Here is a 26464-nt window from a genome sequence, read left to right on the forward strand (position 1 = left end):
TAGCCCCACTCAAGACAGAATATGGCCCCTTACTTCTCGCTCATGTGGTACTGAGGGGGGATGAAATAGAGAGACAAGGTGAGTGAGACAATATCTTCAATTAGATTATCACACCCACCTTGTCGCTCCAATATCTTGGACCAACATGGCTACAAGAGCACTGCATAGAATGGTAGATGAAACAGACAGGCAATGATTTTATATCTATTGAGTTATGCAATGCAAAGTAATGACCCTCAAGCCTCCTCATTATTAATTTTCAACCGTTGACAGTTGGCTTGGTATCGACCAGAGACAACATATGGTAGCCCCTGCTCTGAGGAGCTTATGATCTAAAAGAGAGACACAGAGTTGACAGGATGTTTTGGGAAATCACAAGGCGGGAGTATCTTGTTGTGCAGGTGTTTTGTTTTTTATCTCCTTCTCCTCCTCCCCAGGAAACAGAGGATGCTTTTCAGAAGAGGCAGTTACCTACAAATCTTGTTGCCTGGGTCACCATGTGTATAAACCCAGAACTTGTGTGCATATTTATTATCTAACAAGTCACTATCTAGACCAGGAAACCCCACTGGCAGCAAATTCCTCCTGCAGGTCATACAGGCACACACAGAGACAGTTACCTTAATGAGTGGTACCTCACCTTGGTGACGTGAAAAACATCAATTTCCTCCTTATATTGCTCAAGGAGCCATGAGATCTCTTTAAATATTGGATTTTGCGGCTCCTTTTTGTGTAGCAGGATGCCCATCATGGGACCAAGGGCTTTGATGACGGCCTTCTTGAGCTGCATAGATGAGACACAGAATTTATGTTCCTATGAATTCATTCAATATCTTCCAATAGGCACAACTTTCCTACTTCTAATGAGTGCAGTTTCCCTTGTTCCACTGTCGGAACGGTCCTATCCCAATATTTCCTGGTAAAGAACCAGGACTCGTAGGGTTGGTGTCAGGATTATATTCTAATGCACCTCACAACTAGAGCAGGTAAAATATTTCCCCAGATTAGTATGCATTCTAGGCCAACTCATCCCTGCTGTAACTCCACTGGGGCTGAATGGACTTAGACCAGGAATTAATTTAGCCCACTATCCCGGGTTCATCTGCACATTAGGTGCACAAAACTAGACTCCATGTACACTGGGTACAGACCGAATTTCCATGATGTGGTGACATTAGAAACGTATGGGTTTTCGATGTTTTACATGACAATCTGTTCCATCCAAAAGGACCTACCATTAAATGCCATCATCACAAAGAGTGCCAGACACACAGAATGTAACATCACAATTTCCGCTAAAGGTTTAGAAAGCCAGCAATTCTCACCTCCAGCTCCTCACAGCTCAGCCAGTTGCTGGTCACATGACTATATAAGGGAAGAATGTTCTTGCAGAATTGCGATTCACCCATTCTGGGGAATGGGCACTTTTCCCAGTTCATAAAATATACATTCACTGCCCTTGAGCATTTTTCCAGAACTGCACAGAAGGAGAGAAGACAGGCCATGTGAAAAGGACATAGTAATAATGAGGAGAAGTTGCTTTCTCAGAGAAGACACCCAGGCCTATCGTTTACTCCAATACCATGGCAGCTACTATCAGGACTAGATGCTGAAATCCCATATCAATTGGGAGCTATTTCTCTTTTCCCCATTCCATTTCTTGTTTCTTAAAAGGCTTTTTTCTTTGTATATCTCTCCATCTTTTTTCAATTACCATCATTTGAAGACTCTCGTCCCCTGCAGTTATTGTTTATTGAACCCGAACACTGTATGATTTCATCCTGAGTTACAGTTTGTCTGAAAGATGTTCAGTGCTCCTCACTGCCATTGGCTTTAGTGGGATTTGAAGGTAGTGGGGAGCACTTTGCCCTAAAAGTGGGTGCATCTAGTGTCCTTGCTAAGAGGAATTAGGGCCCAATCCTGTTCTCTATGAAGTGGATGGCAAAATTCCCATTTCCCTCAAGGGCGCAGGATTAACCCCTTACTGAGCATCACCTGAAAAGCAAAGGAAGAGAGAAGTGGAGTAGACAGAGAAAGAGGGTGAAAGGAGATGATGATGATGATGATGATGAAGAAGAAACTGAGGAGAGAGAATGGGTGGAGGAGTGGGAAACAGGGGATTTTTAAATGTAAAGTAATGAAATCTGCTCCCTTCACCTCCTTCCCCAGGAGCCTCCTGGCAGAGGGGCAGCTTCAGCCTTTGTGTCTGTTTATTTTAAACGATATGCGTGAGTCATAAAGGGCCTGAACTTACAAATGCTCAGCACCTCCTGCAAAGGAAGGAGCACTCTCAACTTCATTGAGTGCTACGGGAGCCAAGGAACGCAGCACCTGGTGCAATCCAGGGAAGGGAGCACAGTTCAGGGCCTGTTTGCAAACTTGGTCAGTCACTTAAATCTGTACCAAGACCCCCTAAATATCCATTTGGGGCACCTACAGGAAGTGCTGGCACTTACCACCGCAAAATGCTTGTCTCATCCTGCTGTCCTTGACTAACGCCAACGTGGAGATCATGACCTTCAGGATCATTCCCACAAAAGGGATACACTTAAGTGCTGCAGAGAAAGGCCAGAAGAGAAGGAAGACAGACAATCAGCTGCTCTCTGCCTTCTTACAACACACGTAGAAACACTGTGGGGCAGGATGCTCTGGGTTCCGAGGCCATTGGCGCTGCGTAAGCAGAGCAGAATGGCTTTAAAGCAGCCATTGAAAGCCAGTGGGGGATTCACCCTGAAGAGGGGAATCCTCCACAGGTGTACAGCTGTGCCCAATGCCCAACTCACTCCCAGAGCAAGGGGAGAGAGCACTAGGGCGGGATGGCAAGTGGGGTGGAGAAGAGCTCCACTAGACCTGATCTTCCACTCATTCCCATCCTTAAGGTACTTCACTCAGGGGCATAGGTTAGAGCTTGCACCTCCAGCTGGATCGCTCATGATCTGGAGGCCAGAACTAGCAACAGCAGTTAATCTTGTGTTTCTACACACACACACTCAAACAGAGCTCTGTTTAGCGGTAACATTTTTAGGTAGAGAGATAATCCCCTGTCCTGAAATGAAAAACAATCAATTTGAAAGAAAAGAGGGAAGTGACCATACCATAGGCGGATGACAGGTTGCCCAACGTAATGAAAATAAACTCTTCAGGCAGCTCCAGATGATACACCAGCTGTAACATGACATCACTGAAATAGCAGCGTGCCAGAGTCACTAAGGTGTTGCTAGCTGCCACTTTTAGTTCATTTCTTGCTTCCTAAAACCAAAAACCAAAAGAGAGAGACTGAGGTGACTGAAGCCGGTTGCACTAGCCAGAGTTGTTTACATGAGTCAAGTCCTTATTTCTGTGCACAAGTTGTGAATGAACCAACCCAACTTTCTGAGGGTAGAGTCATTCGTCATAAATATTCCTTGAGTCACTTGAGTCACTTGGCTAAACAGTTTTCAGCCTTTGAGTTGCTTGCAAGCTGCTTCGTCAGCACATGTGTAACTTTCAGCATGTGAGTTGTCCCATCTTCTGCATGTGCACAAGTGCTGTCTAGGACCTGGGCTTTGGTCTGGAGGAAGGTGTGGACCTCTAACAGAAGAATACATTTTCATTTCAGTATATAGTTTATCCCCCCAAAAGAGAGTTTGAATGAGTTAAAGCTTTGGATCCTTTGATTGGTATCTCGGGAGAACTAACTTACCTGAGTCTTCTCTGTCATGTGGTTTGAGGCTAGTGTTATTATTTTCTTCAGAAGCCGTCTCTCTAGGCCCTGGGTGTCCTGCTGTAAGACTTTCTCCAGGACACAGTAAATGTCTATTCTGTTTTGCTGGGGACAAAACATAAAGGAGAAGAATTGGGAAAAGTTTGTCTTGCCGACCAGACAGTAATGTAGCTAATAAGCCCCTGCCCTAATTGGTGGCTTAATTGGCGTAAAACATGCCCTGCCCTCCACAAGCACCGCATTCAGCAGCGCTTCAGAAGCAGCCGAGCAACTGACATTGTTTAATCTTCCTGGAGAGAAAAGAGCCAGAGGAAGCGCCCTTCACTGCCCCCTTCTCTAGTTTCATTTATTCCGAACAAACAATAAAAATGAGCACCTTGCCCTTGCTCTAGCCACTCCAGGCAGAATTTGTAAATGTGGAATATAAAATACCCAACTCCTGCAGTGAGTCCTCAACCGCTCCCGGGGGCAATGAGCTCAGCCCTTAGATCTACACGGACAGTAGCACGCGCGAAGGTGTCTTTTATGTGGCCCATCAGTGTAGAACTTCACAGATGAGACTAACTATGGAGGAGTTGTAGGATCAGTTGGGACCGAGAAAAAATAAAGCGGGACACTGAGAAATTAAAAGCCTGAGGAGAGACCAAGATTCATTTCAGAAAACTGCAAACTAGCACCCCTGGAAAGGAGGTAGAAGTAACTGACAGAATGGGAGGGAGAAAAGTGGGAAGCAACAAGTGCCCTGGGGGTGACAGTGGAAAACAAAGTCAAGAGGTATATGCAAGGTGTGATGGCTACCACAAAGAGCCATGTGGGTTGGGTCTTTTACACACAGGGATCATGGCACAAAGCAGGAAGACAACAGTTCCTCTCTGTTCAGCTGAGCTGTGACTGCATCTGGAGGAGTGCCTTTTCTAGCACCACATTCCCAGAGAGATCAACAAATGGGAAGTCATTCCTGGGAGAGCAAAAAATAATGCAGGGGGCTGGCAGAAGTGACTTCTGGATAGAGCCCTGCAACCTGACCCAAATCCTAGGGGACCTGACCACAGGCGTCTGGGTCAGGTTGGGTGAGAAAACAACTGGACCCTCTTGAGCTCGGGTCAGGTCGGCTCTCCTCCTTTAGCCCCTGGGATCGGCACAACCGGGACTGCGTGTTCCTGCCAGCCACCACCTCCTTCCTGCGCTGCACGCGCTGTGGAGCAAGGATGCCGAGGAGTCACAGCGTCTCCCTCTCTCTGCAGCACAGACCCAGCGCAGCAGGGACCATGTCAGAGGATGGAGCCATTGCTGCACACAGTGGCCGCTGCACCAGCCCCATGAGCAGGATGCAGCGGCAGGATCCGGTTTGGGGGGAAAGGTTGGGACCAGGATGGAAAATGATTCAGCCCTCTCAGGGTGAGGTGAGTGGGCCGGGGGCCAGTTCAGGTTGGGCTTAAAAATTGGGCCCGAGCAGACCCCTACTTCTGCAGACAGACGGAAAGAGCTGTCTGTGTCTGATGCGGCCAAGGGATGACTCTGAAGGAGAGAGGATAATACCATACAACTACCTGGAGGGTGTGAACACCAAGGAGGGAGAGGAATTTTTTAGGATAATACATTTTGGTAAAAGTAGGAGTAATGGGATTAAGCTAAAAAAGGACATTCAATTTAGACTTTGATAACAGGAAAAATGCCCCAACTGTAAGACAGGGCTATTAGGTTATGACATAGTCTTCCTAGGAAAGAGGCGGAAGTTCGGTCCTTAGGGGCTTTTCAAATTAGTTTGGCCAAAACAGTGGAAAATGGCTGCTGGGAATGCTCCTGCATTAGCAGGGAAATGGACTGGATGATCCAATAGGTCTTTTCCGTCTCGGTCTCCTGTGAGTCTAGACATCTGTGTGACCTGCATGCCAAGGTCATAACCCACTTTGGAAGGTTCAAAGCCAATCAGATCTCTGAATGGGAGAGCTTAGGGGTCAGACAGGGTCTGCATCAGATCTCTTGATTGGCTATACGTTCCAGTGGTTCTGCTTTAAAAGGCATGCTTCTGCAAACTGCAATCATAACAGACAGCTCCACTGGGGAGAAGCCCCTTCCATTCATTTTTAAATGTAAGGAGGATTTTTTTAATGGAAAATTGTCACTGACAACTTATCAATACATAAGCACTACATAATTCAAGTAATTCAAGTAATTAATCACATGAATTAACATAATTAATCACTCTCCTTACAGTGAGTATGATAGCACCCATTTCTTCATGTTCTGTGTGTATCTAAATCTCCTCACTGTATTTTCCACTGAATGAATCCGATGAAGTGAGCTGTAGCTCATGAAAGCTTACGCTCAAATAAATTGGTTAGTCTCTAAGGTGCCACAAGTACTCCTTTTCTTTTTATAATTAATCAAGTAATTCAAATAATTAAAGGAGTGGGAGGCCAAGACAAGCGGTTCAGTTGGCCTCCTAGTACTTTAATGGAAACTAAAATGCCTTCTGTGTTGGCCCTTAATAGGGAAATGGACTTTGTTGGATGCAAGTATTAATCAATGGAAAAAAGGGGTCTGAATATTCCTCCTGGGGCAATTCTGCACTACTGCACATGTGCATAATTAATGAGCCCCGCATATTTTTATTTTTTTGCACAGTAAAAAGCTTCTGCTGAAATGCTGCTGCCGTTCCATCTCTTGCCCACCAAAGGGTGCTGTGGCAATAGAACAAAGCAGCAACTCCCTATCAGCGAAGGAAGAAGAGAGAGAGCCTGTCTTCTTCACAGCAGGCCAGGTCAGGAGACAGGGGCTATGGGGAGACAGACAGTGTGGGATGCTGGGTGGGGTCAATCAGGGGCTCATAAGGGCTAGTGGGGGAGGACAGACTGGGGCAGGGGCTGAATGGGAGTGGAGGCACAGAGTTAGAGGAGGAGGGAGGTTCAGGGCTCCATAGTGATGGGGGAGGAGGTGCAGAGCTACCTAAGGACAGGGGCCGGTTGGCTGGGGGCACAGAGACACATGGGGACAGGGGGAGGGGGTACAGGGACACATTGTTAGGATATAGATGTTCAGGCCTGTCTGTAAAGGCCAATCAGCTAAGAATTTAGGTGTATTCTTATCACTTGGCTAGTTCTAGAGGTATAAAAGAAAGAATGAAAATCACTGTCTGCCAGTGTAAGGTCCTTCTCTTACTGTGACAGTCTGAGGCCCTGTTCTTAGGCTAAGGCCTTTGGCTAAGCAGCAGAGGCAGCCATAAGCTGGGAAGCGACCAGTCACCTCTTCACATTCCCAACTAGTCACATTGAAATAAGGTGCTATTGGGCTGTTAGGAACACAATCCTGTCCTGATAATGCCTATTGCCTCCAGAGAAAGGGAAGGGCCGAGAAGATGTAAAAGGAAACTTAGTTTGATAGCATCCTGTCTGGCAAGAACTCACTTATCACTAGCAGGGATGTGAAATCCTCATTTCTGGGTTTGTTCTATCACTGTAGTCCCCATTTCCCCATTGTTTGTCTGTATAATCTCTGTCTGGTTCTGTGATTGTTTCTCTCTGCTGTATAATTAATTTTGCTGGCTGTAAACTAATTTCAGGTGGTGGGATATAATTGGTTACATAATCATGTTACAATATGTTAGGATTGGTTAGTTAAATTTCAGGAAAAGGATTGGTTAAGGTACAGCTAAGCAGAAGTCAAGTTTTACTATATAGTCTGCAGTCAATCAGGAAGTGAGGGGGTGGGTGTGTGGGTGGGGGAAATGGGAACTGGGAATGGGGGTGGGGAAATTGGAATCATGTTTTGCTAAAGGGGGAAATGGGAACAGGGAATGGGGCTGGGGAAATTGGAATCATGTTTGGCTAAGGGCAGGAATGGGAACAGGGACACAGCTGTAAGGCTCTGTGGTGTCAGAGCTGGGAAGGGGGACACTAAGGAAGGAAACTGAAATCATGCTTGCTGGAAGTTCACCCAATAAACATGGAATTGTTTGCACCTTTGGACTTCGGGTATTGTTGCTCTCTGTTCATCTGAGAAGGACCAGGGAAGTGAGTGGGTGAAGGAATAAGCCCCCTAACACACATGGGGATGGGGGGAGTGGGTTTCTGAGTGGGGGTGGAGGGACACATGTGGACGGGGGTGCAAGGACCCATGGGTGTGCAGGAACACATGGAGACAGGGGCAGATGTGCCTTACTGAATGGGAGAGGTTAGGGGTCAGACAGGGTCTGCATGGGGGGAGCTGCCTAACAATTCCTCCCTGCCCCTCCCAAAAAAACTGTTCCATACTTTTCTCACCCATACCCAGCAACGCTCCAAGTTCACACCCAGGCTCCTTCCCAGCAATTTACTTCCCTCCATTACCCTTGACTCTACCAAGCCTTTGCACTGCGCCTAAGGGGTGCAAGAAATATGGTTCTGTATTGAGTTTAAATGAATTATTACTCAGAGTTCTGTATTAACATGCAGAGTAAGGAATTGGTTTGTCAAAAAACATTTCCTGAATCCTTTTTGTTGTCTGTATTCATACAGACATACTTGCTGACAGTTATTTTGAAATAAATAACCAAAAATCATTTTAACGGGTGTAATTATATTGTATTATTTTGACAAACAAAATATGCAGAATTTTGCAGAACCTCTAAAATATTGTACGCATCATTTTTATTTTTTTCTTGCAGAATTCCCCCAGTAGAAAATATATAGATAAGGGTCCCTTCAATGCTATAATCTCAATAACATGTCATCATAACAAAGGAGTGTTGGCTAGGCTTTAGAGCAGGGAGTCAGTTCACTTGGGTTTTATTCACATTCTTTGACTAACTTGCTAAGTGGTGTTGAGCAAGTTACTTAATTCCCTGTGACACAAGTCATCCGTAAATGGGGATAATGCTTCCCTTTCTCACAAGGGTGCTGTGAGTCTTAATTCATTAGTATTAGGGAAGTGCTTTGAGATTTTTGGACGAAGATGCTAAAGAAGGGCAAAGTATTATTAGAAGAGATTACTGCTAGTCCGATGGTGTACTTTTACTGTCTACAGCCCATGTACTCCACTGTGTGTAAAAGGGCAATGCTCTCTTTATAGAGCATTGTATCATCCTGATCTGTAAGAACAGCATTTTGCATGATGAGTTTACGCCTGAGGAATACTGGTTCTCCTGATGGTGCGCCAGGCCAAGTTCTACACTGAATTACCCCCGTGCAGTCCCTTGTACCCCCATGAAGTCAGGCAGAATTTGGTGTGGACACCTGGAAAGCGGATGCAATTTCATGAAAGTGCCCTACCTCATCCTTTTGCAGTTTCTCGAGCAGAACTCTCAGAACGATAGCCAGCTTGGTCTCGGCTATAAAGGCAATCCTGAGGGCAATTTTGCCCTTATCTTGGTCATCCATATGTGCCAGGAGGGAAACAACCTCATTATAAACACCTGAAATTAAATAAAAGGATTCGGCTGGTTACCACTGACAGCAGAAATTGGTGCTGGCCTCTTTAATTCACTATCCAGTCAAGATTCTGCAGGAGCCCAAACACTGTGAGAAGTAGACCTGGGAATCCTGGAAATCCTCTTCCTTCCTCCTCATGACCAGGTTTGTTTGCTGAACTCCCCAGTGTGCTTGGGGGGAAATCATCATGAAGCAAATTTGCTCCTTTCAAGTAGGTCCCCACGTAAAATAATCTTCCTTTCCCTCTTTACTGTCAATTGATGAGTTTTGATAGCATACAGAATAATAATTTAACTCTAAGCCAAGAAATAGAGCTAAAGTTAAGCACATGCTGAGGAGTTTTGCTTAGTCAGGGCCTCATTTTCAAAAATCTTGAGCACCCAGATGTACCTATTAGCTATGCTGGGAACTTTTGGGGCTCGGTATCTCTTGAAAATCAGGCCACTGTTGGAGACCTCAGTATGAATTTAGAAGCTTAACTTTAGGCCCCTTGTTTTGAAGAAAGCCATTAAAGACCATTTATGGTCGTTTAAATAATTGCAGAGAAGACTCATGGAACGGAGTTCATCCAGTTCATAGAATATCAGGGTTGGAAGGGACCTCAGGAGGTCATCTAGTCCGACCCCCTGCTGAAAGCAGGACCAATCCCCAACTTTTGCCCCAGATCCCTAAATGGCCCCCTCAAGGATTGAACTCACAGCTCAAACCACTGAGCTATCCCTCCCCCCTGTACAGTTGCCTGTAGAGGTCATAAAGGAATTCCCCCGCCCCCCACCCCCACCCCCATGCACAATTGGCGAGGTGTACGCTGTGAGTGGGGTGGGGTGGGGTGGGTCCCTCCAACCTTCATCTGAAGCATCAGGGATTGACCATAGCAGGAGATGGGACACCTGGTAGGGTGGACCAGTGCTCTAAAATGGTTCAGAGAATCTGTTTCCTTAGCTGTCCTGCTCACATGCTCAGGGTCCAACTGATCTCCAGAGTTGTGGGTGGGAAGGAATTTCCCCCTGGTCGGATTGGCAGGGACCTTTGAGTGGCAGGATGGGGCACTGATCACCTGCTAGGATAATCTGAGTATATCTGACCCAATCAATTCTCGGCCATTGCAAGGGCCTCAGGCATTGGTGGAACCTCAGTCTCTCCTGTCCTCTGCCGACGGCACACAACAGTTTTGTCTCCTACAGACTGAAATGTTTTTGTCCAAGACAAGTTTTGGGGTTCAGTGTAGGGTTGCTAGGTGAAATTTAGTGGCCTGTGAAATACAGGAAGTCAGACTAGATGATCTAATGGTCCCTTCTGGCCTTAAACTCTAGGAAACAATGAAATAGCTGGTGTATGAAAAAAAACAGGATTTGATCTCCCATGTATCTCTTCGCTCTGGGCAGAAATTCTCCAGGAGACTTAATATTTCACAAGAAATCTGAAATGCCGTATTTATCTGTCTCCATTGTAACAGCATTCCAAGCATGAAGGAGGAACTAACAAGATTTCCCCTTCCCAGGAAAGACTACTTGAGGTTAGGTGATTGCCCATCCGTTATGCAAATTGCATCCTTCAGTTGTAACACCCAGATGCAAACGGAATCATGACTGTAACCTACTCTGCCCATCTGTGTGGGATGAGGAGCACTAGTGTTGCTAAGAAATGTGACCCCATGCTTTGTTCTCTTGCATTTAAGATAGTAGCAGAGCTTCATTTAGACAGCTAGAGGAGAAGTCCTTCTGCCTTTTTTGTTCTAATTTCCCCTATCGCTGATGGAGTTGGCTCCATGGATGCAGAAGACGCAAAATGAGGACCCATAACAAACATAAAACAACTGGGAGAAAAGAAGGAAGACCTCCCCCATAACATTCCCTAGAAACTCAGATTCTCAGGAAAGTTTCCAGGTCCAGAGGCTGTAGGCCAACTCCTCAACTGGTGTAAATCAACACAGCTACAAGGAAGTCAAAGGAGGGACACTGGTTTACAGCAGCTGAGGTTCTGCTCACACAAATGGAGAACATTACAGCTCATCTGTATGCCTATGCTTTCTAAATGTGTGTGTGAATATAGAATGGATATAGAGAATACAGTGCTGACCCTTACCTCTGTCGGTTACCTCCTGATCACTCACAAATTTATTCATGTTTTAATCTTTCCTCAACACTTCCTCCAGTCCTTTCTCCAAAGAGCTCCAGTACTGATAGGCAGCTGGCCTCTCAGGCTGTCCTGTCCGGAATAGCCAGTTAAGATTATGCAAGCACTATTATGACATCGCTGTGACTGTGACATAGCACATAAACTGCTGCTGACCAGGTAGGTGCTGTGATGACATGGACAAGAGTCTCAAAGGTATTTAGGCTCCTAACTCGCCCTGAAATCAATAGATGTGAGGAACCTAAATACATTTCAATATCTGGGCCCATCCATGTACGCAGTCCAATAGGTGGCTAAATTTGCTCCAGTGTAGAATTTCTCATTCGCTCGAAATCGTTTTGAATTTTGGTTCCGTCCCTCTCTCAGTTTGCCACACTTTCCAATATTGGTTTTACTGGAAAATCTGCTCCTGCTTGAATGGATAGAAAATAAAAGCACCGAACAAAGAAAGAGAAGAAACTGCCTTGGAGAATGCACAGTGACACTTGAGTGTGGGTGGTTGGTTTCTTTTGCTTTTTAATTTGGTTGATTAAAAAGCTTGTTGAAATCTTATTGGACTGTATTACAAATCTTGATTTTTATATTGTTTTAAAATGAATTGAAATTTATTCTTCATTTCCATGTCCTGCCAAACAAATCAACTAAATTATTTTTTGTTGTGTTTAATACAGTGTGGTGTCATCTGTATGGCCATATGTAGAGCCCACACTTGATTTTGGAGATGATGTTGCCTTTAAAGCATTCAGAGTGATGACACTCTTTGCAGTAAACCATATGGAAAAAGAATTACAATGACATGTGTCCTTTGCTATGTATAACTGATTTGGTGCCTTACCCTTTCTGATTTTGCCCTTACACGGACACACTATTCTTTTGTACTCCTCCTTAGTAATTCGTCCATGTTTCCCCATTTTGTAGGATTTCTTTTTGATTTTCAGGTCATTACAAAACTTCTGATGGAGCCATTGGCCTCTTACTATTCTTCCTCTCTTTCCTTTGCATTGGCAGTTGTGCCTTTAATATTGTCTCCTGGAGAAACTGCCAGCTTTCCTGAACTCCTTTATGCCTTAGACGTTTTCCCCATGGGTCGCTACCTACCAATTCTCTGAGGATGTTAAAGTCTGCTTTTGGCAGTCCTTCTCCTGTCATTCTCATTCCTTCCTTTCCTTAGAATCATGAAATCTATCCTTCATGATCCCTTTCACCCAAATCACCTTCCACCTTCACATTCACAACCAGCTCCCCCCTGCTGGTCAGAATCAAGTCTACAGTGGCTGTCCCCCCGGTTTCTTCCTCCATTTTCTGAAACAAAGCATTGTCCCCAGTACATTCCAGAAACTTATTGGGTAATTTGGGGTTTTACCATTTCCTTTTTCAGCAGATGTCTGGGTAGGTAAAGTCCCCCATTACAATCAGGATTTGTGTTTTGCATATTTCTGTTGTTTGTTCTAGAAATGCCTCCTCTCCCTCCTCTTCCTGATTTGGTGGTCTGTAATAGACCCCTACCAGGACCTCACCCCTGTTTATTCCCTCTTTTATCTTTACTCAGAGACTTTCAACTGGTCTGCTTCTCACCTCAACAAGCTATAGCCCTCTATACCAATAGTCCAGTCATGAGATTTATCCATCAAGTATCTGTGATGCAGTTAAGCTCAGTTAAGATTTATGTTCTAAAACTCCCAGTTCTTACTGTTTATTCCCCATTAGTATTCCTCCTTGCTTGTGTGTACAGACATCTAAGATGTTAAGCAGATGCCCCCATGGATTTCCCTCTTGTTTCTCCTATAATTCTACTGCAATTTTCCACATCTACTTCTCCCCACACAGCTAGTCCTCTATTAAGGCCACCTTTTTTTACCTGGTGGCTTTTTTCACCTGCCCCCTCTGAACTTCGTTTTAAGCTCTTCTCCTAAGGTTGGTGAGTCAGTGCATGAAGATGTTCTTCTCCTTCTTGGTCAGACGGACCCCATCTCTTCCCAGCAAACCTCCTTCCTGCAATAGCATCCCATGGTAGAGGAAGTCACAGCCTCCCAGAGACCCATCTTCATAACCCTATTCTGTGGGCATGCCTACCATTGAGTGTGTATTGAGCAGAAAGAACACTCAGTGCAGGAGACAAGGGGACTGAGTTAAACTGCAGATGTCAGGTTCACAAACTTCCATTTTCCGTGACTAATCTCTTAAGCTAGTGAGGATGGCCACGGTATAAAAATATTTCTGGAGATCAGCATGTGATTATTTGTATTGCAGTACTGCCTCACAGTCCCAGTCACAGAGTAGGATCCCATTGCGCTCGGACCTGTAGAAACAGAGAACAAGATGGTCCTTAACTGTCATTAATTAATTAACACATCTTAACAGCACAACAAACAAACAAGAGGATAATAAAGCAAGCAAAAAAGCCCCCTTTGACCAGGTACCAGCAGATAACTAATATAGAGCTACCTATTTCGGGAACTTTCTTCCTGATTCAGGGTCTGATGTGACTCAGCCCCTGTTCCATGCCATTGTGTAAACTGGGGACTCGTACATTTGCACAAGATGGAAAGTATCCAGTGGCACACCATTGAGGCCTACTCCAGTTTTAGTACATAAACAGCAGGCCACTCTGCAAGAAGCTAAGGGCATGGTCAGCACAGAGAGTTTGCCTGTCTCTGTGCTGGTGTTCTGCACCCCTCACTGACTACACCTGGCTCCATAAAGTCGGGCCTTTCAAAAATGCAGCATCAGGTAGGAGCACAGGTAATTGTAAGAATGCTTGCTCATTGCAGCTGTTACCATCCGGGCAAGGCATCCACATATAAGTCCACTACGGATGGACCAGTGATGGGAAGAGTGTTCATGCATGTGACAAGTAACACCATGAACTATGTAATGCCACAGAATAAATTAAGTTCAAGAACAGAACAAGAGTATGTGTGGCAAAGCCATGACAAACACTGTGCAGGCATCAAGGAGCTCATAAATTAGCACATCATCACCCCAACACTGCCTCAGCTTGACTTAGAGCTTGGGCAACAGTAGACCCTCAAAAGGAGGAGGCCACAGCTTTACACCCGTGGTCACTGTGATGTTAACTGGCTGCATTTGACAAGAGCTGGATCAGAGGTTGACTTTGAGTGTATTTACAGGGGGAAGGTTTTCACAACACAAGCCTTGTGCACACACACAAATAGTGTTCTGCAGCAGTGCAAGTTGAGCTGCAGCAATGAGCAGCGGGATCCTGCTTGGGCTCGTAATTCATACACTTCTCTCACTAATGAGGATCAACAGATCAACCCATACTGAATGCAGCTTGACAATATACCATCACTTAAAACACATTACAGTCAGAGAGGATGATAAATATTCCATTTATACACATTATGTACAAGGCCCAAAATGACTGAGGGTGCAAGAAAACAAAGCTGGTAAATACAGAAAATGCATTTGTCATAAATATAAAGGGAAGTGTAAACCCCTTTAAAATCCCTCCTGGCCAGAGGAAAAATCCTCTCACCCATAAAGGGTTAAGAAGCTAAAGGTAACCTCGTTGGCACCTGACCAAAATGACCAATGAGGAGACAAGATCCTTTCAAAAGCTGGGAGGAGGGAGAAAAAACAAAGGGTCTCTCTGTCTGCCTGCCTGTGTGCTGCTGCTGCTGGGGACAGAACAGGACTGGAGTCTGAGAACTTTTAGTAAGTAATCTAGCTAGGTATGTGTTAGATTATGATTTCTTTAAATGGCTGAGAAGAGTTGTGCTGAATAGAATGACTATTCTTGTCTGTGTGTCTTTTTTGTAACTTAAGGTTTTGCCTAGAGGGATTCTCTATGTTTGGAATCTAATTACCCTGTAAGGTATCTACCATCCTGATTTTACAGAAGTATTCCTTTACTTCTATTAAAAGTCTTCTTGTAAGAAAACTGAAAGCTTTTTCATTGTTCTAAGATCCAAGGGTGTGGGTCTGTGGTCACCTATGCAAATTGGTGAGGATTTTTACCAAACCTTCCCCAGGAAGTGGGGTGCAAGAGTTGGGAGGATTTGGGGGGGAAAGACGTATCCAAACTACGTTTCCCAGTAAACCCAGTTAAAGTTTGGTGGTGGCAGTGGAAATTCCAAGGACAAAGGGTCAAATTAATTTGTACCTTGGGGAAGTTTTAACCTAAGCTGGTAAAAGTAAGCTTAGGAGGTTTTCATGCAGGTCCCCACATCTGTACCCTAGAGTTCAGAGTGGGGAAGGAACCTTGACAGCATTACTGAAAAAACAGCTGCAGATTGACTCCTGCTAGCAAGAAGCTTCTGTACAATGTACAGTAAGATATTGGGCTTAACCCAGCGCAGGGCTAGGCTGAATTAAAGTCAGTCAAAGTTTTGTCTGAGTAGGGTATGAGGCCCAGCTCCTCAAAGGTCTTTAGACTCCTAACTTCCACTGAAATCAGTGGAAGCTAGGAGCCTAAATACCTACTGTAGAATTTGACCCAATAACAACAACAATAATAATAACAATTTGCATTTCTAGAGAGATTTTCTTCTTCAAAACATTTTACACACATGTTTTCTCACTCTCTGCTTCAAATAAAAGCCATTATTGACAGACAATTCTATTTTTCCGTCACAGCACAGACAAATAGGAGAGTGAAGAGAACACAGTTCATTAATGGGATTTTAAGCAGGTTCTCGTATGGAAAAAAAATTAAAGATCCAGCACTCAGAAGATGACTCTGCTTAGCTGTGTGCCTTGTGGCTTAAAGCAGAATTCCAAGAACATGACTTTGCTTTTTGAAATGGTTTCTCAATTAATGACAACTCAAAATATCTGCTTCCACCTAGTGGTGCGAGTTTGCATAACATGTGTTGTTTGTATTCCCTGTTTTCGATATCTTTGCCTAAAAGATAAAATACATCCGAATCTACTGAGACAATTCACACTTCTGCACAAAGCCACAACAGCACTAAGAATGTATATCTTTGTTAGCAAATTAGGGAGAAGAAAAAGGATAATCTCAGAAAGAGGCTCTCTCTTTCTCCTTCACTTTATTCTATCTAGGTTTTTCCATGGTTCTCATCAATGAAGTATCTGAGCAGCTTCCTCTAGTACATTAATAATATGACTCACATCTGTCATGGTAATATCTTTTATTGGACTAACTTCTGTTGGTGAAAGGACTGCACAGAGTTCTTCCGGATGACTGGAAAAAGGCTAATGTAGTGCCAATCTTTAAAAAAGGGAAGAAGGAGGATCCTGGGAACTACAGGCCAGTCAGCCTCACCTCAGTCCCTGGAAAGGTCATGGAGCAGGTCCTCAAAGAATCAATCCTGAAGCACTTGCATGAGAGGAAAGTGATCAGGAACAGCCAGCATGGATTCACCAAGGGAAGGTCATGCCTGACTAATCTAATCGCCTTTTATGATGAGATTACTGGTTCTGTGGATGAAGGGAAAGCAGTGTCATGTTGAGGGAGCATTGAGGGAGCTGGGATTGTTTAGCCTGCAGAAGAGAAGAATGAGGGGGGATTTGATAGCTGCTTTCAACTACCTGAAAGGGGGTTCCAAAGAGGATGGCTCTAGACTGTTCTCAATGGTAGCAGATGACAGAACGAGGAGTAATGGTCTCAAGTTGCAGTGGGGGAGGTTTAGATTGGATATTAGGAAAAACTTTTTCACTGTGAGGGTGGTGAAACACTGGAACACGTTACCTAGGGAGGTGGTAGAATCTCCTTCCTTAGAGGTTTTTAAGGTCAGGCTTGACAAAGCCCTGGCTGGGATGATTTAACTGGGAATTGGTCCTGCTTCGAGCAGGGGGTTGGACTGGATGACCTTCTGGGGTCCCTTCCAACCCTGATATTCTATGATTCCTTCAGGTCCTTGAAAGGTTATTTCTTTCACCAACAGACGTTGGTCCAACAGAAGATATTACCTCAGCTAGGGTGACCAGATGTCCTAAGTTTATAGGGACAGTCCAGATATTCGGGGTTTAGGCGCCTATCAATCCCACCCCACCCCCATCACGATTTTTCATACTTACTATCTGGTCACCCTCTCCCTCACCCACCTTGTCTCTCTAATAGCCTCGGAATGACATGGGAGTATGTTCTCCTGTCACAGACTGTCCCCTGAGAAAGCTCTATCTACTGCACAGACAAGCCTCATCCTTCGAGTAGAAAACGTCATGGTGCCTGAGAAATAGGCCCTGTCAGCCACAACCCTAATCCCAGGGATTTACCTGATATTTTAGATATACTGGGCCCTGGCCACTGAGCCCCTGGAAGAGAAGGACTGCGACCTGGAACCTGACTTGATGTGTTCACGTTGCAGAAGTATGTACACAGCGTCTGAAGGCAAGCAACAAACAACACTTCAATGGTCACTGAATGAGGGGCCTGTGGAAAAAAATAGTACAATTGTGCAAGTAAAGACTGTGTCAAAATGCACGTGCACAGTACTCAGACTCCCTGAATCCTGGCATTTCCAAACTTTCCATTGCTCAGTTTTGCAAACTTACTAATTGTTATTTTAATGCAGATTTTTGTATATTTGTTGGGCGTCTAAAGATATAAAAATACAGACATGGATTCATATCATTGTCGTGCAAACATCCCCATTTCATTGTTTGTTTTGAAAGAAAAAAGTACAGGACTAGGTTCTGGCAATTTCTGTATTGAGCTGTAAAGAAAGGTATTTTTAAGGGGTTTGAACTATCGAAACAGAGGCACAGAGATTGTCTCACATAGGGAGGAGTGGGTGATGCAGTGTACACTTTCCCAAGCCAGCAGAGTTGCTGGACCCCAAGAGATTCCCCCTCTATTCCTGAGCCAACATTGGCCAGAAGCAAGCAGACAGAAGGACAAAAGTAGCTCTCCGTTTTAATAAAGGCTCTTGTAACTTCCTGGGTCAACTGGTCCCTTCCATTCTTTAGCTGACTATTACTCAGGCTCTTTTCTTACTGGCGAACTTGAATTTTGATTTTTCTACGTCATGGCCAGTCTTTATCGTCTCTCTTGTAAACTTGAATATGCCAATCCCTGAGAGTACGTACTTTCTTGTTTTTTCCTGATTCGGCAATCATAGCTCTGGGGATTGAGCTCCCATTTAAGGTACTTTTAATGATGACCCCCCAGTCCTTTATTTCATCTATCAGGATGTTCAAAGAGAGCAGCTACCCTTCACTGAATGCCACTGCTCTGACTTTGGATTCCCTTGTAGAATGTGTGGGGCTGGGGTAGTTGTCTCAGCTGGATTCTTAATCCAGAGGAAAGACGCTCTCCCCTGTTCAATCAAGATCAGGAATGGCACATAGATTTGGGAGAAAAAGTACATTTTACTTTTACTCTATTTTCTTATTTCTCAAAAGGAACGATCAATATAGGTATTGATGTATCTTGTCTGAAATGGGACAGCTGCTCTTCTACTCTCGGGATGGATGCTATATCAATAGATAAGATAAAAAGACAGGCCTAACTGAGAGACTGAACCCATAGGAGGGCCAAATTCTGCTGCTCGGTTACATGAGTACGTCGCTCCCCGACTAGGGCCCAAATCTGTATAAAGAAGAGTAAATCTGGTCCCGAGGGTGTATCGAACAACTTCCAAACTGTATAAGGAGGGTGGTTGAGTCTAAACTATAAAGACAGTTCCAAACCCACAGTTTGAGAATCGCTGTGCAGTAACATGCACTGATTATTGGTGATACTTGGTTTCCTCACAAAGACATGCACAAGGTTACATGGAACTCATCAGATGGTTAAACCACAAACCAGACTGAACACATGTCAGGAGACCGGGTTGTAGGTGGTCAGGCATAGTGGTCAGACTGGGAGTCATGCCTAGTGGTGAGTGTCCAAAAGCCAAAAGCAGGGATTGAGACGGGGCCAAAACCAAGAAGCAGATCCAAAGATTCGAACTAGAGTCAGAATCCAAATGGCAGAGCCAAGAATCAAGTAGGGTGACCAGACAGCAAATGTGAACAATTGGGATGGGGGTGGGGTAATAGGAACCTATATAAGAAAAAGACCCCCAGATCAGGACTGTTCCTATCAAATGGGGATATCTGGTCACTCTAGAATCAAGAGAGAGTCGGAGTCAGGAATCAGAGCCAAGGGTCAGAACCGGATCACCAGGGGCAGGGAAGAAGGGAGCAGGGCTGGTTCTGAGGCAGGAGCAAGGCTGGGTGTAGGACAGGATCTGGGCTGAAGCTGTGGAGGAACAGAGAAGAAGCAGGGCTTGACAAGAGCTGAGCCCAGGGAGGCAGAGAATCACTGAGCACCCAGCGAGCGACTGCTGCTGCTGAGTTTAAGAACCAGACAGCTAACTTCTTCAGCCAATCTGGCAGGGTGGTCCAAGCAGGACAGTGTCGGAGAATGGTGCCGTGGGGAAGGCGAGCAGAGCTTCACCATCATGGGCTTGCTTCTGGACGGCGCCGTGCCTTGTGGTGCCGGAGGTCTATCTTGCCTGGTGGGAAACTGCGGTGCCATCATGGCAATCAAGTCCCTGGCCACCTCAAACGTGTCCAGGATGGAAGGGAGCTCCTGCTCCTCCACCTGGCACTCTCTAGCAGGAGGGTCCAGTGGCACCAGACTTGACGGATCCCTCTGCAGGCCCAAAGTCGACAGTGCTGATCCCTGCTAATATTCTGTTCGCTTTTTTGACTGGTGCTGCACACTGAGCAGATGCTTTCAGAGAACTATCCACAGTGACCCCAGGATCTTTCTTGAGTAGTAACAGCTCATCATTGATATGATAAACCCCCCTCATTTTATATGTATCGTTGGGATTATGTTTTCCAATGAGCATTACTTTGCACTTACCAACATGGAATTTCATCTGCCATTTTGTTGCCCAGTCACCCAGTTGTCTGAGGTTCCTTTGTAATTCTTCACGGTCTGCTTTGGACTTATCTGTCTTGAGTAAGTTTCTATCATTTGCACTTTTTGCCACATCACCATTTACCCCCTTTTCCAGATCATTTATGAATATGTTGAACATCACTAGTCCCCGTACAGATCCCTGGGGGACACCACTGTTTACCTCTCTCCATGCTGAATATTGACCATTTATTCCTATCCTTTGCTTCCTGTCTTTTAAGTTAGTGATCCGTGAGAGGACTTTCCCTCTTATCCCGTGACTGCTTACTTTGCTTAGGACCCCCACCAAAGGCTCTTTGTCAAAGGCTTTCTGAAAGTCCAGGAACCTCATGTCTCCTGCTTTGCCCCATGGGCATTTTAACCCTCCAGACCCATTGGGTAAGAGTGTGAAGTACAGAGGGAAACTGAGGCATGCATAGAATTATTTAAAAATGTTACAGAAAATTCCCACTTTATTAAGGTCTGGTACATTTTAAACCTGATGCTGCACATGGAAATGTGTCCAGCTGTCTCTCAGGCATGGGCCATGCCCCTTGTGTGCTCCTTTCTCCCCAGTATCACACTTGTGACAGAGTGCTCCCAAGCAGGGCACAGCTGGGCACCTGGGAACAGAGCTGAGCCTCCCCTGAGCACAGCCAAGGTCACTGACTCTCAGGAGAACTGGTGGCTTTCTTAAAGTCCCAGCTCCTGGAGTCATGTGAATTTGTGAGAATTCCAGTTTTTGCTTAGCCAATGAAGTCAGTGTCTAGCGCTCATACCTGGGGAGCAGTCCAGCAGCTCCATGGAGGGATAAATAAAGAACCCAAACTGATCAGTTTTGTAATCCCATGATTTTGGGGGCCTCACTTCTGAACTCTGAAGCTGGTGACGCTGCATAGATGGTGGGCTCTGTGTGCCTATTAGCTCCAAAGTACGCCAGCAACAACCAGCACAGAGATGTCCTCTGAATTAGCTGCGACTGTTAATGAGGGGAGCTGCAAGGCTTATCTGAGCCACTGGGTGGGAAAGGGTGGGTTGTGGGGTGGGATGCTGGGTGGGGCAGGGCAGGCTGGAGAGAGTGAGGTGGCAAGTGGGGAAGACTGACTGGGTGGGGTGAGGGAAGGCTGGCTGAGGGTGGCAGGGAAGGCTTGTGGGGAAGGGGGTGGGGCGGTGGCAGCAGCAGGTGCTGGAAGGAGGGTGGCAGGCACTGGGTGGGAAGTTGAGGGGGTGTTGGTTGCGGGAGGCTGGGTTGGGGGAAGCAGGTGCTGGGTGGGAAAAATTCGGGGGCTGGGACATGGGGGGCATGGGCGGTGGGCTAGAAGGGGCAAAGGTTAGGCTGGGATTGGCAGATGCTGGGCAGGGAAGGCTGGGCTGGTGGGGTGGGGAAGGCCACGGGCACTTTGCTTGGCCTTTCCACACAGCATCTGTCTGTCCAGCCCTCTTATCAGGGCGTGGCCTTGCTTGCTGATCAGTCTTCAGAGGCTGCTGCTGCAGTGCAAAGGCAATCCAGAGCTGGATTAATCTGACTGCTTCTGCCCCATGCCTCAGTGGGCACCCTGCACGAGAGCCGGCAGAGGGACCCTTGCGTCCTGAGCAAAGCTCCCTGCCAAGGGGTTCTCCCAGGCAGCCTTTCCTTCTGTGCCAGAGCTTTGGGGTGAGAGGAGATGGCTGCCCTGGCAGGAATCTGGGGCCCATTGATCCAACACCCTTTGTCCCTTGGGTGGCTGTTAACAGCATCCCGGGCTCGTCTGTGAGCTTATGTGGGATAGAGGGCGGCTGCTCTTCATTGATCCCTCGTTATCTGTAGGCTCTCCCTGGCCGATAAGGGGGCTACAGGGTGAGGGCAGGGTGGGGCCTGGAGCCTGAGCTTTGGCAACCTGCCACCGACTGCCATGCCGGTGTTACAGTAACACCAGGACTTTGATTTGAACTCTGCTTCATACTGTCACCTTGGGCCTGAAGCTTCGCCACCTGGCGTTCGCCTGAAGGGGGCGAGTGGTTTTCTTCTAATGGTTGAGCCAGCTCAGCAGCCTGTAACTAGACTCCTAATAGAATCAAAATTATAGTGGAAAGAGGAGGAAGTGCAATTAGCATGTAAAGCCCTCACAAGGGGGGGGCATGCCACCAAATATTAATACCCATCCCCAGCCTCTCTCCCTTCACAGCGTTTTGGAACCCATGTCCCTTGTCTAGTGAGTGCTACTTAGTTGATGGCGAGTCCCTCCATCATAACAAAAGGCCAAGTACAGTTCCATTGTCATTGATTCCCATAATCAGGGTAATAACAATTTATTCTTCCTGCCCCAATAACAGAGACAATGGGGATCCCACAGCAGCCAAAGTGACCATTTGGGCAGCTATGGCCTCATTCTAGGCGGGGTGGGTGTGCCTATGCAAATGAGATCGGCCCCTGAAGTTCTTTTCCACAACTTGCCACACCTCACCACCAGATGTCAGGGTGGATCTCATACTGACTCTGCTTACAAGAGGAAAGTGATCAGGAACAGTCAGCATGGATTCACCAAGCGCAAGTCATGCCTGACTAATCTAATTGCCTTCTATGATGAGATAACTGGCTCTGTAGATGAGGGGAAAGCAGTGGATGTGTTATTCCTTGACTTTAGCAAAGCTTTCGACATGGTCTCCCACAATATTCTTGCCAGCAAGTTAAAGAAGTATCGGCTGGATGAACGGACTATAAGGTGGATAGAAAGCTGGCTAGACTGTCGGGCTCAATGGGTGGTGATCAATGGCTCCATGTCTAGTTGGCAGCCAGTATCAAGTGGAGTGCCCCAAGGGTCGGTCTTGGGTCCGGTTTTGTTCAGTATCTTCATTAATGATCTGGAGGATGGCGTGGATTGTACCCTCAGCAAGTTTGCAGATGACACTAAACTGGGAGGAGAAGTAGATAGGTTGGAGGGCAGGGATAGGATACAGAGGGACCTAGACAAGTTGGAGGATTGTGCCAAAAGAAATCTGATGAGGTTCAACAAGGACAAGTGCAGAGTTCTGCACTTCGGAGGGAAGAATCCCATGCACCGCTGCAGACTAGGGACCAAAAGGCTCGGCCGCAGTTCTGCAGAAAAGGACCTAGGGGTTACACTGGACGAGAAGCTGGATATGAGTCAACAGTGTGCCCTTGCTGCCAAGAAGGCCAATGGCATTTTGGGATGTATAAGTAGGGGCATTGCCAGCAGATCGAGGGACGTGATCGTTCCCCTCTACTTAACATTGGTGAGGCCTCATCTGGACTACTGTGTCCAGTTTTGGGCCCCACACTACAAGAAGGATGTGAAAAAATTGGAAAACGTCCAGCGAAGGGCAACAAGAATGATTAGGGGACTGGAACACGTGACTTATGAGGAGAGGCTGAGGGAACTGGGATTGTTTAGTCTGCGGAAGAGAAGAAGGAGGGGGGGATTTGATAGCTGCTTTCAACTACCTGAAAGGGGGTTCCAAAGAGGATGGCTCTAGACTGTTCTCAGTGGTAGCTGATGACAGAACAAGGAGTAATGGTCTCCAGTTGCAGTGGGGGAGGTTTAGGTTGGATATTAAGAAAAACTTTTTCACTAGGAGGGTGGTGAAGCACTGGAATGGGTTACCTAGGGAGGTGGTGGAATCTCCTTCCTTAGAGGTTTTTAAGGTCAGGCTTGACAAAGCCCTGGCTGGGATGATTTAATTGGGGATTGGTCCTGCTTTGAGCAGGGGGTTGGACTAAATGACCTCCTGAGGTCCCTTCCAACCCTGATATTCTATGATAAGTCTCTGCCTGCGCTAGAGCTTAAGTCTTTGCAGTTAATTTAACCCTTCTGAAACAGGAGGGAAGTTACTCAATGTTCCAGCTGAGGCCACGTCTATATTGGGAGCATTTTGCCAGTATAGGTAAACTAGTGTGGACATAGAAGAGCACTACTGTCCCCCACTGAATGAAGAACCTTTACCCTTAGAAAAGAGCAAGAATATAAAGAGGACGAACCCACTGCTCAGGCTTGCTCTGCATGGCTTTTCTATCATTATAGCGATGTTGGCTAGGGGTGTGATTCCTAACCAATACCATCATACCAGTACATCATCTTAACTCCTGGAGGCAGTTATACCAGTATAAGTGTGCTTATACCTGTACAACTAATATACACTAGCACTGGAGAGCTTAAAATAAGATACTAGACTGAGAGGACAAAAGAAAGGAGCAGATTCTCCTCTTAAATATACAGCATTCTCGCCTAGGATAGAAGACTGCGAAGAGGGACTTGCAGACAGATGTACACTGAATAGAGTTATTAGCAAGATGAAAAAAGATGGCTTAGCAGCTCTCCTGCTCTGATTGCAAAGTAAAGAATTAACTGCAACATCAGATCACTTCTGCTTTGGCCAGCCAGAAGGCATCCATATAACACTGGCTGCATTTGCTCCATTGCCTGAAGTGGGAAGTAAATAGCCTGGTCCCATGAGTGAACTGTTGGAAGAGAATAGGATCCCATCACTGAGCTAGGTATTCTGAAGAACCTGTTTCACCTTTCTTCAGGGTAAATGCACTGATCTGAAGGGCATTACTAAATATGAACTGGATGCTTTTACTAAGTGGTAAATGGATGAGCGATATAAATATGAAATCAAGACGGCTTCTTCCAGCCTAATAGCAAGTGAAGGCATCCTTCTAGCAAAAGGCAGCACAGCATACCGAGCTCACCATGCATAAGCATTTACAAAAACATGATTTCCCAAGTGCATTAGAGACCTTAACATCCCATCCTACCTTCAGAGTAACAGCCATGTTAGTCTGTATTCGCAAAAAGAAAAGGAGGACTTGTGGCACCTTAGAGACTAACCAATTTATTTGAGCATAAGCTTCCGTGAGCTACAGCTCACTTCATCGGATGCATCCTACCTTCCTGCACTTTATCAGATGATAGGGAAACCAACAGGCCCTGATTCGATGATACTTATCATAGGGACATTGTATTAACCTCTCTGGATCCAAAGCATCAACTGGAAGAGAAGGAATAAAAAGACAAAAGAAAACATTCTGTAAAACAAGATCTAAGTTCATCATCAACACAATTAACAAGAGTGAAAGCATACTAGCTACTGGAGCTGCCCTCTAACGGGGTTAAGCCATCAATTTTTAATAGCCGAGATAAAAATGCTAAACTGCTAAGTTGGCACTCATTGTGTGTACCCAACCAAATTCACTTCGGATTTTGGGTGAGTGGAATATTCCATTAAAAAATGAGGAAAGCGCAATCAGTAGTGCAGAGTGGCCGGTACATATTAATGACTATACTTATGCAGAACAGTGAGCTGGAAATAAACATTACTATAAAAACCCTTGAAGCTACCAAATTAACTAGTTGTACAGCAGTGACATGCTAAGGATTGGCAGAAGCACGGCATTCTGAAGTAAATCCTTTTGCATTTACCTTCATACTCCAAGGCCATCTCTGCTGGATTTAGAAAAACATCAAACTAAAACAAACATGTCTGGAGTTAAGGATGCAATTTGCACTACAGTGCACTTGGCCCTGTAAAGTGCAGAGGTTGGCAGGTGCTTAAGAGCCCAAGACTCTCTGAACATAGTGAGGGCCTAAGTCACAGGCACTTTTTGAAAATGTTCCCTCCTAGTCCATACTATGACCCAGAGACAGGCACGAGTCACCTTAATCACTTAACAGTTACGCAGAAGGGACAAGGTAGGGGAGGACCAACTTCTGAAAGTGAGACACACAAGCTTTCAAGCATACATAGACCTCTTCTTCAGGATTCAGTTTGTGTCCATGCAGCAGTTTTCTTGCCATCACAAATGTGTCTCCCCTCACACCTTCCATGCTATTTATCCGCATTTGTATCAATGTACAGAGGGCATGCACAGAAGTAACTTGGGCCAATGGACTGTGGGAGGTTTTCTAGATAGCTGGAAGTAAGGAGGACGGGCCAGATTGATTACATAAATCAGTATTTTTCAACCTTTTTGATACCAGGGACCAGCTTAGAATCATTGAATATCAGGGTTGGAAGGGACCTCAGGAGGTCATCTAGTCCAACCCCCTGCTCAGAGCAAGACCAACACCAACTAAATCATCCAAGCCAAGGCTCTGTCAAGCCGGGCCTTAAAAACCTCTAAGGATGGAGTTTCCACCATCTCCCTAGGGAACCCATTCCAGTGTTTCACCACCCTCCTAGTGAAATAGTGTTTCCTAATATCCAACCTAGACCTCCCCTGCTGCAACTTGAGACCATTGCTTCTTGTTCTGTCATCTGCCACCACTTTGAACAGCCTAGCTCCATCCTCTTTGTATCCCCCTTTCAGGTAGTTAAAGGCTGCTATCAAATTCCCCCTCACTCTTCCCTTCTGCAGACTAAATAACCCCAGTTCCCTCAGCCTCTCCTCATAAGTCA

Source organism: Lepidochelys kempii, chromosome 20 (assembly GCF_965140265.1).
Source record: "Lepidochelys kempii isolate rLepKem1 chromosome 20, rLepKem1.hap2, whole genome shotgun sequence".
Classification (NCBI taxonomy): domain Eukaryota; kingdom Metazoa; phylum Chordata; order Testudines; family Cheloniidae; genus Lepidochelys; species Lepidochelys kempii.